Source organism: Arachis ipaensis, chromosome B4 (genome assembly GCF_059453495.1).
Source record: "Arachis ipaensis isolate K30076 ecotype BB chromosome B4, ASM5945349v1, whole genome shotgun sequence".
NCBI lineage: Eukaryota > Viridiplantae > Streptophyta > Magnoliopsida > Fabales > Fabaceae > Arachis > Arachis ipaensis.
In genome coordinates this window covers 140,619,853-140,640,059 of record NC_142439.1, presented here as the reverse complement: position 1 = coordinate 140,640,059, position 20,207 = coordinate 140,619,853, and positions in this window count along the sequence as shown.

Here is a 20,207-nt window from a genome sequence, read left to right as displayed (position 1 = left end):
TGAAACTATAAAAAAATGTTGAGCTTGCTTAATTTTACTTGTCCAGCCAAAAAATAAAAAAGAAAATAAAAATAAAGTTACATCCTTAGTAACGGTGACATATAATTTGTAAACAGAAAAATATTATTAAATCAAAGTTGTAGGTTTAAATTAATTTGAGTTAGTCTAATAATTAGTTTATTATTAATCTATTTAAATAAATTTTAAAAATTTAAATTCTGTCTTATATATGTAATAATCTATTGACGAGTGATAAATTTTTAAATAGAGCTATATATAGAATAAATTGATTTTTAGTCCAACGAATTTAGAGATATATCATAGAAAAAATAATAATTATTGATTTAATTGTTAACACCGGAAGAAAATGTTGGTTTAATTTATGTAGTAAATTATACAGTAATTATTAAAAATCATTTTTAATAATAATAATAAGTACGTAGTATTCACTATTTAGTGAAAAAAAAATCTGTAAAACCAAATAAAAGATGATAAATAGAATGTTCCAAAATTATTAGTGGCGGCATATATAACTGTATAAGGCATAAGGGTGAGCCGGAGATGTGGCTAATAATTTCGAGGAAAATGGTGGGACCAAAACAAAATACATCAATTAATGGATAATAATTAATGACAAATAGAATTTGAGTTCTCAGTCACTAATTAATACAGTGCTACTCGGCTTTGTCCGCGTTAAAGGGAGAAAAGGTCAAAGCAGTCAATGGTCAAACTGAAGAATTGAATGAGTCAAGGTTAAAACTTACTGCATACTTGTATTCACCATATTTAAATTGAGTGGTGATAGGAGGACATGTCAATAATATGTTTAATAATTCTTTTAATTTTTAAAAGACAGAAAAAAATAAAACAGTATTTAAAAATTTTAAAAATAAAAAATGTAGAATATTCATCATTTTCTTTTGAATTTATAAAGTTTTATACTGTCTTAAGGGCGTCTTTAATGAATTGAAAATATTTTTTTTATCTTTTCAACAAAAAAATTTCAATTTTTACACATTTAAAGAACATTTTAAAGAAAATTTTAATTTATGTCTAAAAAAAATTTATATATATTAAGAAGAATAAAAATTATTAATTTTATTTTGATATTGAAAATAAAAAAGATATAATAAAATTTTACTTTATTCAAAATGAGAAAAATAAATTAATATGTAAAAAAAATATTTATATACTCATAAAAATAAGTGTTTATAACGAGTCTAGATTAATCGAATAATTAGCCCACTCTTAAAACAAAAGTGTTTAAGACACTCAATAAACCAATAAAAACTTGGACGGAGGAAAATTGCACAAAAATTTAAAAATATAAAAAAAAATTGTCAAAATAATGTATAAAATGTTAATGTGCATATAGATGATGAGAAATGCTATTTGTCTTTTAAATTTTTAGTTTTAATCAATTTTTTAATTTAAAATAATATTATTTAATTAATTTAAATATCTATTTTTTTAGGAAGTTACTTATTTTTTTTTATAAAAAGTTACTTATTTTTTAATTTTTTTTCTAAAAATTGAATAATAAACAATTTTTAAATAATACCTAATTGCACTGATAGATAATTACTACATTTTATTTTAAACCATAACGGAATTGCTTCTAAAACAAAGCTTCATGAATCGTATCTTGTGACTTGTGCGATGAATGTGGAGCAAGTGTAATTGGGGCATACGGGGTTTTGTGGGGTTGTTAAATAAGCACTATGATATTTCTGTTTCATTATCATAGACATTTTGTGTAACCTTATGTAATTCTATCACTGTATCGAAATAAGATTACGTTTTCTTAAATGGAAAAAAAGAAAAGCCGTCAAAGAAACAGTAAAGGAAAATCCTAAACAAGGAAAAAGAAAGAGATTCAATAATGCGTAATTGGGCTGGCAAGATGGTTCAATATTATTGCCACTACTATTCATTCTTATCCTTCATCATATCTTTATTCACTAACAACTAGTTAACAAGTACACACTTTAGAGTATTATTTAATTATATTTTTGAGACCCTTAATGTTTCCTTTTTTTTTTTTTTTTTTTTCTGTCTTTCTTTTCTTACCTATTTGGACTAAAGTTCACCATAAAGAATAACATTTGTGGATTAAAGCACGTTGCTTTTTTACTTTTCTTAAACGAACAGGTATTAATTAATTAATAAAAATAATTAGCGTCAGCATGCATTTGTTGGATATTGAAGAATAATCCGACTAACATTTAGTATAATAATTTATTTATTAGCATCAATTCTCTGTTTCTTTCAATGTGGAAATCGATTCTAAATTCTGCATCATTATATAAAGAAAATGAGAAGGACGGTTCAAATAATATCTTCCTTTGCGTTCATTATTGTTCCTTAAAAAATTGCATGTTTCTTTAATTTAAAAAATTCTCCATTATAAATTCAATTAATTAAATTGAGTATAATATTTTTTAGTAATACCTAAAGTAATTCCTAAAAATTTTTTGGTCGAATATTTTAATTTTTTAACAAATTTTAATCACTAAATTAGTCTCTAAATTTTATTTTGTAAACAAATCAATTTTTACATCAAATTGTTCGTTTATATTCAGAGATTGATACAAAAATTTTAAATTTTTTTAAAAATTATTGTTTCTTTATCAAATAACAACATATATAAATTGATTTATCTAATTTTTTATCAGAATAAAAAGTTAGAAGCTAATTTAGTTATATATTAAAATTAAAATGTGTTTGAGGATTAAATTGTCTAACTAAAATAATTTAAAAATTGATATGAGATATTAGGCCTTTTTTTCAATAAATCCATCCTCAGTCGGTCAGTCCCTTGTTCTAATATCGTTTTTCCTGATATAATAGGTTTTATTCCAATCTCTAGCAAAACTAAACATAATTTAAGGTATGTAATATGATCAAGGGAAAAAGAAAAGGAAACAATCAATAATAATAGATTAATAGTGATAAAGGATATTACCAATTTAATGGGAGAATTATTTTTGATATTACATATTTTGTTGGATAATTTACACTAATAAAATAAATAGAGTTTAAAATTACGCAAATATTTTAAATCAGAATTGGTTACACGTCATGTCCTAAACATTTTTATATAAATCAAATTAATTTAACTTTGATTTACTACTAGTACAATATATATATATGGTAGATCGAATCAATTACATGTAAATAGTGTAAATAAGATTTGATTTATATAGAAATGTATAAGAAGACTCGTGTAATCAATTATGATTTAAAAAATATCTATATAATTTTAATCTCTATTTATTTTAGGTAATTGCTATAGTATTTAAAAATATTTGTCTAACATATTAAAAAGAATTAAAAATTAATATTTAGTTTTAGAATATAAAAAAATAATTATTAAATATTTAAAATTTTTCATAAAAAATAAATTAAACACTAATTTATAAATACCAAAAAATTTACCTTATTTTATTAGCGTAAAACTTTGTTGATTGGCTTTTTATGCTAAGTGCTAATCCACTTTATTATTTTTGTGGTTTTCCAAAGCTTTTGTATTCTTTCGTCATCAGTATAAGAAAATCTAGATTCCTAAGTATCTTATTCGGCGATCACGCCCTCCATAAAGGAATGAGCAAAGCAACTTTGTCAACATTGTACGGTTCCAAGCATCATTACTATCTCTAGAATCTGGAATAATTATTAATTAGACTTCTCTAATGATTAAGTAATCAATAATAAGAAAGAGAATCAAGCAATCTAATCAACTAAGATTTGGATAATTCGATTTGCTTAGGTGGGTGGGTGTGACAACTAGACCTACAGGGGAATGGATTAGGATAACTTGGATTACCTGATTACTAATTTTCTTTTTATCCAAAAATTAAACTGATCTGGCATCAATAATCTTAATAAAATACTAGTGTCCACCTTTTTAATATGATTTTAACAAATCTGAAATTAATTAGTTAAGATTGTAAATTTATAGATTTTGTGTTTAAATCTTATAAATAATATGTTAAAGAGTAAAGTAACAATTTAATTCTTAATCAATTGTGTAAAAAAAATTGTTATTAAATAATTAAAATGATTAAATAAGTCTCTAATATTTACTTTCGATAAACACGTTAAATTCTTATGTCAAAAATCACTTGACGTCAGAGAAAAATCTATTTATCTAATTTAAAAAATTTGAAGATTTAATCTGTCACCAAAATGTTTGATATTCAAAGTCACTCAACTGAGAACAGTTCAACTACAATCCTAGTGTATTAACTGGTCTTACAGTTGCTGCTGATGACAACTGCTTCTGTTTTTACTACAAGTAGTCTTTTAAAACTTTAAATTAAACAAATTAGTCCATGTATACTTATAGTATAATATAATTTTTAATTAAAAGACATTATATATCCAACAGAAATAAATATTAGAGATTTATTTTGATTATTTTCATTCTTTATAAATAAATTATTTGTTCATTGTAAAATTTTTTAAGGATTAAGTTGTCATTTTACTATATGATAAAAGGTATTCCAAGAATTAGGAACTAAAGTTTATACACTAAACTATTACACAATTCCTATATGTAATTCAAAATGCTCTATGTACACACTAAAATTCAGCCATCAAATTAATTATTGTATATATATGAGTATATTTATATTGACAAGAGAGATACAACTAACCATGCATCTCCAATTAATTGAATTAGTTAGAATAGCCAAGGGTAGTTAACGATAGTTAGGCTTTCCATAGAATTAGTTACATTCACTGCTATATATACCAAAGCCTAACTTGTGTATTAAACAACAATCATAGTGTAAAACTCTATATTACTTGCATTATAAGAAATCATATTTGCTCTCAATTTCTTCACTTCTCTATGTTCTATTTCAATTTTTCATATCAATTCAAGAACTTCAATATAGTATCAAGAGCTTAACTCTGATTCATGGTCGAAATTATTCCTTATTCCCCATAACTTCTGGCAACAAGCTTTCCATTCTATTTCTGTTCTTGATAAGCTTGATATAAAAGATATATTGTGTATGTATTATGTTTAGTTCCTAGAGTACGAGAGAAGTTGATGAAAAAAATGAGTAAAATTTTTTTTGGCATCTTTTCTTTTTTAATTTACACAACTTGTATCTTAACGATTGGAAAATGACAATCTGTCCCTTATCTTTTCATTTTATTAGACGCATGGGCCCTTATCCTTCCTTTTTATTAGATACATGTGCCCTTGTGTAAGAATTTTCGACAAAAGATGATGAAAAATACTTACATGTGAGAGAAAGTATGAGGAGCTAATGGAATATTTATACAATGTGTACAATGAAGGTTTATGGAGTATTAGAGATATAACCATTAGTGTTACCTTTTCCATCAGCTGAAGCTTTTGGGATGAGTGGTATCATGACATGGTATTAGAGCGCTAGATCCAAAAGGTCAAGAGTTCAATCCTTGGGTGAACCCCAAAATCAGTTTAAGCTTTTGTAACTCAATATTCCATTGTTCACATTGTACAAATAGTCCATTGTCTCCCTAGCGAGACTCTACATGTGATGTAACTTGCATGATGTAACCTTCATCAGTCCTACCTACGTGAATAATAACTATTCGATTGAGACTATTTAGCTCATGCATAATCATCAAATCAATGTCACAATCAAATGGTTATTATCTATCCGAAGCATTGTGACATCAGGACGTCACTTGGGCTCACCAATATTTCACCATAAACCCACCTTGGTTGGCCAAGCCAAGAATGCACCTTTTACTCTTAAAGAGCCTGCACCTCTTACTCTTAAAGAGTCTAGAGGAAAATAAACACACAGCTTATTTCATATTCAAATCAACTTCAACTCTATTTCATAAATAAAAGGTACTTGGACGATGTAGGACTAATACATAACACAAAATTCACTATCCTAAATAATATGGGACTTGTATTCCCTTATTATAATTAACTAATATAATTAACCTACTAACTCTATTTGTTCCTGCGTCATTCTCCTTGGGTTGAAAGAACTCTTGCGTGAAAAGACTTGTGACATCAGATGATCAATCTCATTGATGAATCCACACCAAAAGATCCTATTGGTGACTCCACACCAAAGACCCGCACTCACAAATCAGATAAAATTTTACAGACCCGTGGCGGCAGACGATCTCATTGACGAATTCACACCAAAAGATTCTATTGACGAATCCACGCCAAAAACCTGCACCCACAAATCAAATAAAATTCTACTAAAGCAAAGTGAAAGCCATAAGGACCGACCTTGCTCTGATACCAAATGATAAAGAAATAAAAGGATAAATAAGACAAGAATTGAAATTGAATAGAAAAGATACATTGAAATTGAAATAAAAACAAAAAGATAGGTTGAAATTGAATACAAAGAGAATCACTTTACTTTCTACCCAATTTCTTGACGCAACAAGAAAAGGACTCCTCAACCTAACTTGTCAACGCCATAGTTTGAAAATTGAATCGAAGGGACTTCTCAACCTTCTACCCAATTCCCCGATGCAACAAAAGAGGGACTCCTCAACCTCAATTGTCCACACTATGGTTTCATCACGAAACCAAAAAAAGGGTTTTAAATCTCTAAATCATTCTATACTATAACTACCCTAATTTATGAGGTATTTATAACCTTTTATTAGGTTAAAATATAGAAAAACCCATAAACATAAGACTCAATTTAGTAATTAAATAAAAAAATCAAAATACATCAAATTAAATTAAAATATTCTAAAAATGTAAACTAATATCTTCTAAATAATACTTGAACTCTTCATATCTCGAACATTTGAAACACGTATCATTGATTTCGTGATGAAACCATGGTGTAGACAATTGAGGTTGAGGAGTCCCTCTTTTGTTGCATCGGGGAATTGGATAGAAGGTTGAGGAGTCCCTTCGATTCAATTTCCAAACTATGGCATTGACAAGTTAGGTTGAAGAGTCCGTTTCTTGTTGCGTCAAAAAATTGGGTAGAAAGTAGATTGATTCTCTTTGTATTCAATTTCAATCTATCATTTTTATTTCTATTTCAATTTCAATGTATCTTTTTTTTATTCAATTTGAAATCTTATCTTTTTTATTATCTTTTATTTCTTTATCACATTATTTTGATGATTGTATAAACAATAAATAATCCCAATTAAATAATTATCATCAAATATAGGACGGGTGAATGCTAGATCATACAAGTTAATATCATACGCAAGCATTTTTTGTTATTTTTTATCAAAGATTTTTATAAAAGAGCTCATGCATCTAACGAAAAGGAAAAATAGGAGGCAAATTTTCAATTTATTGTCTAAATTGAAAAAAGATAGAAACAAAAAAAAATTTATTCCAAAAAAAATGTGTCTCATCATCAATGTACATATAAATTGAAAGATTGTGCAACTTATTACATATATAATGTATGACACATATACTTTCTTAAATAATAAGTTCTGTGTTCATGTATATGTTGCATGCATTTTAGATATGATATTTGTCAAATATTTATTTATTTGACATGTTTATTTTTTATGTTCTAACTTTATAATAAGAGAAACAATAAAAAATATTTTTTTAAATATATATAGATACATCCAAATATGATCTTTGTTAGTGTCTAATTTTATTTTAACATCAATAAAAAATATTTAATATTATCGTAATCAATCAAAAAAATATTCATAATTTTTATATATACCGTATCATTATATCTAACAAAAAATTAAAATTAATGTACCTATGTGTTGTGTCAGTATCAGAAATAATGTTCGTATTCATATTTTATAATATATAATTATTCATATTTTTGGAATAAATAATGTTTTTAAAAAAATTTAAAATTTGATTCTTATTATTAGCATCTTATCATTCATCTAAAATAAAGAAAAATTTAAGTATAAGAAGAGTAAAAAACTGCAAAATAAACCAATGCTAAACAAGGATCGGAAAGTAATGCCTAGCAACCAATAACTAACCATAAGAAAAATCACTTTTAGCCTTTCCTTTCACTAGAGATACCCTTAACAATATCTATTAAGATAAATTTTTACTTAACGATGAAAATCAAGTTTCCATCTGTAATTTAAATTATAAGCTGTGGTCGGTCACCACTAATTTATAGTTCATGTTGCACATGATGAAAATCAAAATTAATATCATTATTTAGATGCCAGCTGAATGTATTAATAATTTAATAAAGCTAATCTATCTGCTAATGAAGATGCCACTTATCCAAAGATTATGCATGTGTGATGTGGGACGCACTATCAGATTATTGAGATTTAATTACATCGTACAACTGGAATTTTGATTTGTTGGATATTTTCTGACACGAGATAAAGTGCGCAAAGATTAAAGTTCATTTACATATCAAATTCTTATAATTATCTGCATGTATTGCATAATAGAAACTAATTATAATATAATAAGGTTATCCAGACCAAAACAATCATTAGGTTATCCATATTAATTAACTTTAACCTTTTGGAATGCACTAATCTTTCGATAAGAATTGAAGAAGAGTAACTAAAAGGTTAACATAGTTTGTTATCTTCAATTATTTGGGTTCTGATTTGGATATGTAGGTTTACTACTAGTTATAGTTTTGTTCATTTACAAAATATTACAAATCTTACCACTCTAACGGATAAGATTTTAAAAGTTTATAATAACTATGAGATATCTTTTATTTTATAAATTAGTTTTTAATATTAAGTCAAACCTATTCAATCTCAATTTTATTATATTAGTCTATTCGATTCAATATTATTAGACTGTAAATATTTATACTCCAAATAATCATTTCGAAGTATGAAAGTGATATATTATAAATTTCACATTTCTCAAAAATAAGATTTTTAGAAAATTTATAAATATCAAACAATCCTCCTCCTATGAATTAACTTTTAGAATTGAGTTAAATCCACTCGATTTCAATTCTAATAACAATTATTTTGGGAGTCACTCAAATAAAGATGTCTAAAATATCTTTTTTAAAAATATTTTTTAGTAATTAAAATTTAATACATATAACTGATTAAACTGTGTTATTTTTGTCAAAATTTTATCAAATAAATTAATTTGACCAAAAAATCGATGAACCAAATCTTAAATCGGTCTAAATTAAAATTTTTTTATAGAAAATGACTATAGAAAATAACTAAAATCTTCTTATTATATATATATATATATATATATATATATATATATATATATATATATTTTTTTTTTTTTTGAGAACCTTAAATTCTAACCCTTTTCTTCTTTTTGCATCATCATAGAGTTAAGATTTAATGTTCTAATATATATATATATATATATATATATATATATATATATATATATATATATATATATGAGTATTTTAGTTATTTTCTATAATAAGAATATTGTAGTTATCTTTTATAAAAAAAATATTAATTTAGATCGGTTTAAGATTTGGTTCACTAATTTTTTGACTAAATTAGTTTGTCCGATCTAATTATGACAGAAATAACATGATCTAATTGATTACATATGTTAAATTTTAATTTTTAAAAAACATCTTTAAAAAAAGATGTTTTAAGTGTCTTTATTTGAGTAGTTCTCACTTATTTTTAGTTTATTAGGAGTACTGGGAGTACTAACACTGCAGGTGGTTATGTAATTATGTATCTCTACTGTGTGTATAATAGATAATAGAATTGAAAATATACAATTTCACTTGTGAGTCCAAAACAAGAAATTCTTTTCTCTCTTCGGTTCTTTTTTACTTACACTAACTTCTCTTTGTTCATCAAAGTTTATTGTTGTGCACTCTAAAATACATTACAAGAAAAATGTTGAGTACCGTTTGATTTATCGTCAGAAAATAGAAAAAAATTCGATAATAAATTAATTACCGTTGGATTTACCGTCAAAAACAATCGGATAAACCTCACTGGTAAATGTTTACTGTCAGATTTTTTTAGTCCGATGGTAATTATCGTCAGATTCTGCGACGGAATATAGCTGGCATGAAAACGGATCGTATCGGATGTTACTGTCGAAAATTTTTTATGTTAACATTGGCGCCACATTATTCGTTTTTCCACTATATTACCAACGGATTCATTCGACGGTAATGCCGACGGAAATATTTTTTTGAATTTTTTTTTAAAATGTTACCGTCGAAAAATTCTGACGGTAGCGTTTTCATTTTTTTTAAATTATCTTTTCCCGTCCATCTCTAGTGTACCCTAATAATTAACAATTGAAATAGTGCTTTAAACTTGATGTGAAGTACGAAAAATATAAATTACAAATACCGAATGATGGTAATTGAAATATCTGAAACAATGCTAACTATTTTAATTTACATCCACAGAACTATGTTTACAGTCATTGAAATATATATTACAGAACTATGTTTTATTAACCCTAATCAGATTCATCATCTTCTTCATCTGGTTCACCATCCTCATTTTCCGATGTATTTTTCTGATTATCATCGAACTCGTCTTCCTCTTCTTCGTTGCCATCCACCCCATCTTCTTCTTGAAGATTATCGTCCTCTGGTGGAAGTGCGTCGGTATCTAATCCAAGGTCAATGATGTCATCATCCATAACAGCAGACCTAAGGGAGATTAGCTCACCGATATCAAGCACCATTTTCGAAGGAGTTAATCTTATAAGATTCCTGACCCTCTACCGTATCACCAGACTCGATGCGGCCTCTTGGCTTAGTCTTAACTACAATCACCCAACTAAACTTGCATGAATCCAGATAAGGCAAATAGTATATATATCATACATTTTAAGATAGTATAAAAGGATCGTAGTGCCTATATTTTCTGGTTATATTAACTTCAGTGATATCATAGTCCTTGTACTTTCATGTTTCTTGTCACGAACTTGGATCATACCATTCACATTTAAACACGCACACCTTGTATGTAGTGCAACAAAAATACTGTAATTCAATTATATTATGCAACACACCAAACCAATCAAAATGGATCTCGCCTGAATTTCCATGAACCCAAACTCTGGTGTTATCTGTTTTCTTTCCAATTGACCATCGTGAGGTATGGAACCGATATCCGTTAACATTGTAAATTGGGTAGCTAATGAACTTATTCATTGGGTCCCAAATTTTGAATCTGTTATGTCAATTAGATACAACGCTGACGTATTCTCGAAACCAACGTGAAAAATTATTCAATGAGATCTCCGAATTCACCTCTCGGAATAACCTATATGATAGAATGTATTACGAAGTTTTAATTAAAATAAGAATCTAGTATGTTACTTATTACAATATTTACAAAGACTTAAAAAACTCACCTGAGGTAGGATAAAATTTGGTCACAGTTAAGCAACACATGCAGATGTGTGGCGTCGATCTCCTTCTGCTCTAACCAGTAGTCACTACCCGTACCCATTGCAGCTCCTTCTAACAAAAAGATTGGGAATGTTGTTTCACTTGTCGAGGATTCTCCCTTCTTATCGTTCCTTGAACCCTTGTTCTACGTGACTCACCATGAGACTGAAAATAGAAGGAGCAAAATGCGAAACTTTCCTTAGCCAGGAATGCTTCGTAGATGCTACCCTCAATCTGAGCTTTGTTCTTCACGGTGCGTTTGAATAAATCAATCATCCTCTCAAATGGGTACATCCATCAAAATTGGACCGGCCAACATAGTATTGCTTCGTATAGTAGGTAGACTGCTAAATGTTCTATAACCTCAAAAAAGGATGAAGGTAGGGAATATCCTCTCTAGCTTACAAGTATGATGAGAATGTTCTTGTCTATGACTATGAGGTCATTAATACTAAATTTGGTAGCACATAACTCCCTAAAGAACTCACTTATTTCTGTAAGGGGTGTCCAGATGTTGGTTAGAAGTTCTCTGAACGCGACTGGAAGCAAAGAGTCCATGAATACATGACAATCATGACTCTTCAACCTAGTAAGCATACCCTCTGACACATTTGTACACCTGCCCAAGTTAGAGGCGTCACCATCAGGAAATCTTAATCCTCTAATTCACCTATAAACATTTTGCCTCTGCTCCTTCGTTAGAGAGAACACCGCCTTTGGTTTATCCCACCGCCTGTAATCAAGTCTCTTTAAGTTTAGATCTGGCCACCTGCAAATATCCATCATGTCTAACCTAACCTTATCATTGTCTTTTGTTTGCTCATCATCCATTATTGTGTGCATGATGCTATCAAACACATTTTTTTTAATATACATCACATCAAGACAATATCGAACCAAGTTATCTTTTCAATAAGACAACTCCTAAAATATACTCTGTTTAGTCCAATTATGCTCCCTTTCATATCCTAGAGGTCTCAAACCGGCCAACATAGTATGGCTTTGCCTTTGAATTTAGCCCCAAATTTACCATCAGATTGTGTGCCCAAAACGCAATATTTCACTAAACAATGTTACGATTAGATCTACCAGCATGATAAATCCAATGGTAATAAGCGCGCCAAAAATTCTTTTTTTTCTCCAAATATTACCGTCGACGTTACCGTTGGAATTGTTGTTCTGACAGTAATATTTTAAGGTGACAAATTTATTGCCAAATCTGATGGTAAATTCGACGAAAAACTCGTTGCTAATGTCTGACGGTAAATCCGATGGTACTCAGCATTTTTCTTATAGTGATAGATCTTTCAAGATCTAATATGGTATCTAAAGGCTAATTCATCCCTCCCTTCATCCCACACCATCACCACTATTTCTTTCTCTTCCATCATGAAAATTTCTTTATCAGATTCCAACAACAAGAAAGCATTTTCTCCTATCCTAGATAAGCTCAACGAGAATGACTACACAACATGGAGATATCAGGCTCTTCTCACTATTCAGAGTATAAGCATGGAGGATCATCTCTATACTGACAAAGTTCCAGAACAATTCATTACACATCCAGCCAAGAAGACAGAAGCTGAATCAGAATCTTTCAAGACTTGGAAGCTCCAAGATCTAACACTCTCTTCTTGGATCGTTGCATCGATGACTGTCAATTTTTAGAATAAAGTAATTGGTTCAGCCTGGTTTTATGAAATTTGGGATAAGATTGATACTTACTTCACAGGAGCATCAAATGGATGAGTTCAAACCCTAAAATCCCAATTGAGGTCAATCAAGAAAGGTGCCTCTGCATCTGAGTATTTGGCTTAGATTCGTAACATTATTAACTCTCTCTTTGCTATTGGTTATGTCATACTGGAGGATGATTGGTGCGGAATTTATAACCACAAACTAACCGGCAAGTGCACTGGGTCGTACCAAGTAATACCTCAGGTGAGTGAGGGTCGATCCCACGAGGATTGATGAACCAAGCAATAATGGTTGATTAATTTACTTAGTTAGACAAGCAGAGAATGATGTTTTAAGAGTTTAAAAACATAAATAGTAAATTCAAAAATTCAGAAAGCAAGCAGTAAATTGAGGTAAAATATAAATGGAGAAAACAGTTAAGATTTCAGAGATATCTATCTTCCGGATTGACTTTTCTTACTAACTATTTTAATCATGCAAGATTCAATTCATGGAAAACTATATATGACTAAGCCCTAATTCCTTATACCTTCTTAGTCTACTCTAACTTTCATCAACTGCCAATTCCTTGGTCACTTAATTCCAATTAGAGGATGAAGTTCAATTCTAGTTTATATGCCACAAAAATCCTAATCACCCAAATATAAGAGGATTATATGTCACGTATCCCGTTAAGTCCAGATAATTAGAAGTTTAGGAAAAATTATTTTCAAGCTGTTGTTCAAGTAAAGAGCTTTTCCAAGTTATACAAGAACTCAATTAGAACAAGGGTCATACTTCCATTCCACCCAAATTCAAAAGATAAAGAACGAAAATAATTCTTGAAATAGAAATCAATACATGAATTAAAATAAAAAAATAATAGTATCAATCCATACAATAGATAGAGCTCCTAATCTTAACAATGGAGATTTAGTTGCTCATGGTTCAGAGAGAAAATAAGGATTCTGAAAAACTGTAAATTGTGGAATGAGCTAGAGGAGAAGAGAAGCCGAAGGGCTGATTTTTTTTCTTTTATATCTAATCCTAATTAATGTAAAATATATTTTCTAAAACTAAAATAATATCTTTTTCTATTTAAAAATAAAATAAACTTAAATCAAAATTAAAATAAATCTTTGAATGGCTTCAATTTGGACGCTAGGATCACTTGTGTATTAAAGTCCACGCTGAACTTGAAAATTCTCAAGTTCAACGTGGATGAGGCAGTGTCTCTTTGAGTGAGTTCCTTGAGTTCCACGCTGAACTTGGGAATTCTCAAGTTTAGCGTGGATAATGTGTGATTCCTCCTTTGTACGTGGACTCCACACTGAACTTGAGAAAGCTCAAGTTCAACGTGGAGGAGGCCGAGAATTCTGAAGAAGAAGTGTGCACTATTATACATCGTTGAAAAGTCTCGGAAGTTAGCTTTCTAATACCGCTGGAATCATGTCAATTGGACCTCTATAGCTCAAGTTATTTCTGTTTGAGTGCAAGGAGGTCGGGGTTGACAGCATCACTCGCTTTCTTCCTTCTCTGCTACAAAACTTCGTCAAATCCATTCGAATGCTACCTGAAATAAATAGAATTGTGCACAACTAAAAGTAGCATCTATATGGCCAAAAAATATTTAAATTTTGATCAAACTTAGCAATTCAAGTGCAAATTCATAAGAAAAAGATAGATAAGATGCTCACGCATCACAACACCAAACTTGAATTGTTGCTTGTCCTCAAGCAACCAAAATAAGTGCATGATTAAGATGTGAATTTGCATAAGAAGTGAGAGTTCAGTTATGCTCAAGCCTATTCTTAAAGTGGGGTTTATTCATTGTAACTCTGAACAGTTTTAGCATCTCACTCTCCTTTGAATCAGAGGAATGTCAGTGTCATGCGGAATTAGAATCCGGATTATATTATGAATTCTCTGATCTTTCTACTTCAGTTTAATCCTTGAACACAACAAATTTTCTTTAATTCTCTTTTCTTTGGTGCTTTGCACCTTGAGCCTAGCCGTGACTTTAAATGTTTTGTCTCAAGGGTTACTTGACACAAAAACACCACAAGCACTTAACTGGGGAACTCTCTTTAAGTTCTGATTTTTCTTTCAGTTACTCTCAGACAGTGGTGCTCAAAGCCTTGGGCATACTCTGCCAAATGCATTTGGTCTCGACTCTAAATATTCTGTCTCAAGGATTACTTGACACAAGAACACCACAAGCATATGACTAAGGAAATAACTCTTTGAGCTTTTAATCATGTCTGACCTCCTTAGTCATTGATGCTCAGAGCCTTGGACCTTGCTTTTATTTTTCTTTTGCTGTTTCTTTTGCTTCAAGGATTAAGCTTTCACTAATTTCAGAGAAGTCATAATAGTTCTCTAAATTCTCATTCCTTATACATCAACATCCTTTGATTCAAATTCAAATATGCACTATTCATGTCATTCATTCATAATCACAAATAATACCACCACATTTAAGTAAATAAGACTATTCTTTAATATAAACTCAATTTCTCAAGCAATACATCACTTCTTTTCTTTTCTTCTCGATTTCAAACTCAGTGAGTAATACATGAGACATCATTTCAGAATAAAAATCAAATAGCAAAATAAATAGTAAATTAAACTAGAACTTAGAAATTGAAATAAAAATTGATCATGCAATAACAAAAACAAAACAGCAAAAAACTGGAATATAACATAATAAGAACAGGAGGAAATATAGAATGAAAGGAACTTAACCACCTCAGTTATCCGAGTTGCCATCTCAGTCTTCTGGCTGTGCTCCTCCGTGGAGATGATTCGCCTCCCTTTGGTGTCATTAAAATAAATAGAAAAACCACAAGCGAAGCGATAACACCAAACTTAAAAGTTTGCTTGTCCTCAAGCAAAGAAGAACTGAAAGCAGGAAGGGACAGAATAAGACTTGCAAAGGAGTAAAAACAAATATTATGATAAAAAATGAATAAAATGATAAAAGGACAAGAGAGGTTAAAATATATATATCCTTTTTTTATTTTTTTTATTTTTATTTTTTGAATTATTATATATATATATATAAGGGAAGGGGGGAGTGGAAAGCTGTATGGGATCAGGAGGGGGGAAATAGGTAATTGAGGTGTGGATTGCATGCTCTACGCTGAATTTGGTAGATACCACGTTCAGCGCTAACGCTCTTTTTTTTTTTTTTAATCCCACGCTGAACTTGAGGTTTTAAGTTCAGCGTGAACCTTGGTCTTTTTATTCTTCTTTACGTCGTTCTCCACGCTGAATTTGGAATTTTTCAAGTTCAGCGTGGGTCTTCAACCAAAATCACACAAGTTACGTCGTATGCCACGCTGAACTTAAAATTTTTCAAGTTCAGCATGGACTTGGCAGAGGCTTCCTTCCAAATTACATGCACATGCCACGCTGAACTTGGAAAATTCCAAGTTCAGCGTGGAACTGGCAGAATCAACCTCCTCCAGAGTGTTCAAAAATTTTTCTAAGTGTCTGGTTCCTGTTTTAAAATATCTGCATGATCAAAACACAAGTAAAACAACAGAAAACAGTAGAAACTCAATAAAAATCAAACAAGTAATATAATCAACGCAACGGAAAAATAACTAAGAATACGAAATCATCGGGTTGCCTCCCGACAAGCGCTTCTTTACCGTCACTAGCTTGACAGTCAGCTCCTCTAAGGAGGAGGATCATAGGGGCTCAGCTCTTCACCCCTTACTTTGAACTTCTTTCCTGTGTCTCCATAAAGTAGCTCAATATGCTCTAGAGAGAGGATTCTGTTTACTGAAACTTTCAGTGGGGTTCTTTTTGTTTCTCCATCCCCTGGGTATTTTCTTCTTTTTGGGAACCTCCTCCTTGGTGGATGATGAATTCCCAACACCAAACTTAGGTTTGATGTCAGGAGAAATTTTATTGATTGTCACCAAAGGAGGGTTGAGTTGCAAATTCTGCTGTCCGTCATCAGGGGGTTGTTGAAGGTTTGGATCAATAAGCTCAGTCTGCATGCACCTCTCTTCTTCACCTATTGAATGTATATCCTTGAAGACATGAAAGACCAGTTGCTCATTATGCACTCTAAGCACTAATTCACCCACTTCTACATCAATAAGAGCTCTTCCAGTGGCTAGGAATGGTCTTCCTAGAATTATAGAGGTGTTCTCATCCTCCCCTGTATCAAGAACCACAAAATCTGCTAGGAGGAAGAACTTACCCACTTTGACTAAGATATTCTCCACTAATCCGTATGCAGGCTTCATAGTTTTGTCTGCCATCTGTAATGCTATCTTCGTAGGTTGTGCTTCTTGGATTCGCAGCTTCTTCATCACAGACAGGGGCATTAAATTGATGCTTGCTCCTAGATCACATAACGCTTTCTCAAAGGTTGTGCTCCTAATGGTGCATGGAATTTGAAAGCTCCCTGGATATGGCATCTTCTTTGGTAATTGATTCTGGATGATGGAGCTGCATTCTTTAGTCAAGACCACTGTCTCATCTCCCTTTAAAGGCTTCTTCTTTGACAACAACTCCTTCATGAACTTGACATAAATAGGCATTTACTCCAAAACCTCAGCAAAAGGAATATTGATTTGCAACTTTCTGAAGACTTTCAAGAACTTTGAAAACTGCTTGTCCTTGGTCTCCTTTTGAAGTCTCTGAGGATATGGCATTTTAGGCTTGTACTCAGGAGCCTTTGGCAATGTAGGATAAGTGTCAAGATAGTCTGGGAATGGGTTGTCTGCACGCTTTGGAGGGACATGCTCTACTTCTTCCTTCTTCTCCTTTGGAGCTTCTTTTTCAACGGGTTCCTCACTAACTTTTGCTTTCATACTCACCACTTGTCCATCTATCAAGGTGATAGCCTTACATTCCTCTCTTGAATTTGGAATTGTGTTACCAGAAAGGCTATTAGTGGTCCTCTGATCAATTTCATTAACTCTTGTGGCTATTTAACCCATCTAAATCTCCAAATTCTTGATTGATGCTCTGGTTTCCTGCACAAAACTCTTCATCATCTCCTAATTAGCATCTTCTTGGGATTTAGAGTTTGCCTGCTGAGGTGATTGTTGCTGCTGAGACTGAAATTGGCGGTTATTGTAATTGTTCTGTTAGAAGCCGCCCTGAGAATTATTGTTGAAGTTATGAGGTCTCTGAGGTTGGTCTCTCTACCCAAAATTTGGGTGATTTCTCCACCCTTGATTGTAGGTTTGAGAATAGAGATCATTATTGGGATTTCTAGGAACACTCCCTATGTAATTGACCTGTTCAGAAGGGGATTGAGTGTAATCATAATTATTATTTTGCACAAAATTATCTGCCATGTCATAGGAGGCCTCTTGAGGTCAATTTTGGGTGTTGATAGCTGAGACTTGCATGCCACCCATCTGCTGAGTAAGTAGATTTATTTGCTGAGACATAAGCTTGTTCTGAGCTAGAAGAGAATTCACCGCTTCTACTTCCAACACGCCTTTCTTCTGAGAGGTCTCAGAATTCACAGGATTCCTGTTAGAAGAGTATAAATATTGGTTGCTTGCAACCAATTCAATAAGCTCAATAGTATCCTCTGGTGTCTTCTTCTTGTGTAGTGAACCACCTGCAGAGGTATCTAAGCTCATCTTGGACATCTCACCCAAGCCTTTATAAAAGATGTCTAGTTGGGTCCATTTGGAGAACATGTCCGGAGGGCATTGCCTAGTCAGTAGTTTGTACTTCTCCCAAGCTTCATACAGAGTTTCACCATCCTTCTGCCTGAAGGTTTGAACTTCCAACCTAAGCTTAGTCAGCTTCTTTGGTGGGAAAAATTTAGTAAGAAATTCAGTGACAACCTTTTCCCAAGTATCCAAACTCTCCTTGGGTTGGGAATCTAGCCATAGCTTTGCTTTATCCCTCAGAGCAAACGGGAAGAGCATGAGTTTGTACACCTCTGGGTTCACTCCATTTGTCTTCACAGTATCACAAATCTGCAGAAAATCAGAAATAAATTAATTTGGGTCTTCGTGGGGAAGACCGTGATACTGGCAGCTTTGTTGCACTAGGGTGACCAATTGTGGTTTCAACTCAAAGTTGTTTGCAGCTATAGGAGGCACCACAATGCTTTTTCCATAAAGATCTGCAGTAGGAGTAGAGTAAGAGCCTAGTACTCTCCTTTACTCATTCTCATTCGGATTTGCCACATTGAGCATCAATGATCATATTCAAGCTATTTTGGATGGTCTTCCAGATGAGTATTCAGTGTATATTGTTATTGTGATGTCAAAATTGGGGTCATATCGTGTTGTAAAAGTTGAAAATTATCTTCTTGCATATGACATGTTGGATCTCTTCAAGAAACCTAAAACAAGTTTGCACATGGCAAACCTTACTCAATCTTCTATGACCTTCAATTATAATCGAGGAGTATTTGGGCAACGTGGCAGAGGTGGTCGCAACTCAAAAGGTGGAGGCAGATTTGGTTTCATCAATAATCTCCCTTAATGCCATCTTTGTGGCCAATTTGATCATGTTGTTTACAATTGCTACCATTGCTTTTATTCTTCTTTCACTCCATCATCCAGTAACTATAATTCATAGCTTCAAATCCCTTATGTAACTTGTCAACCTCCACCAACATCATCTTCTTTCCATCAACCCCAAGCTTACATATCTACACCTTTTTCAATCTATGGGGCTGCATGGCGACCAAATTCTGGTGCAAGCCACCATATCACTAATAATGATTCAAATCTGATAAAATCTTTCTCAAGTCAGGTAGATTCTGAGTAATTATTTGTGGGTAATGGTATGTGTATTAGTATAATTGATAAAGGATCTTCAATTCTTCATGATCCATATAAAAAGATTGCATTTAGACTTAATAATCTCTTACTTGTCCTTGAAATACACAATCTTTTGAGTGTATCCAAATTTACCTTTGATAATAGAGTTTTCTTTGAATTCTGGCCTAACTTTGTTGTAATTTGTGATCAGGCTACCCGGGAGCATCTCCTCCAAGGCGTAGCTAGAGATGACATCTATACCTTTGATCATTTTTTTGTGCCAAAGTCTATTCCCTCATCATGTACTACTTTGTGTTGTTCAATTACTTCTCTTAAACCTTAACCTAGTTTAGTGAATAATCAAAGCGATCGGTTTCATACTTCTCCTACCAGTTTAAATAGTAATATTGTATCTACTTGTAATGCTACTGCTCTTAAT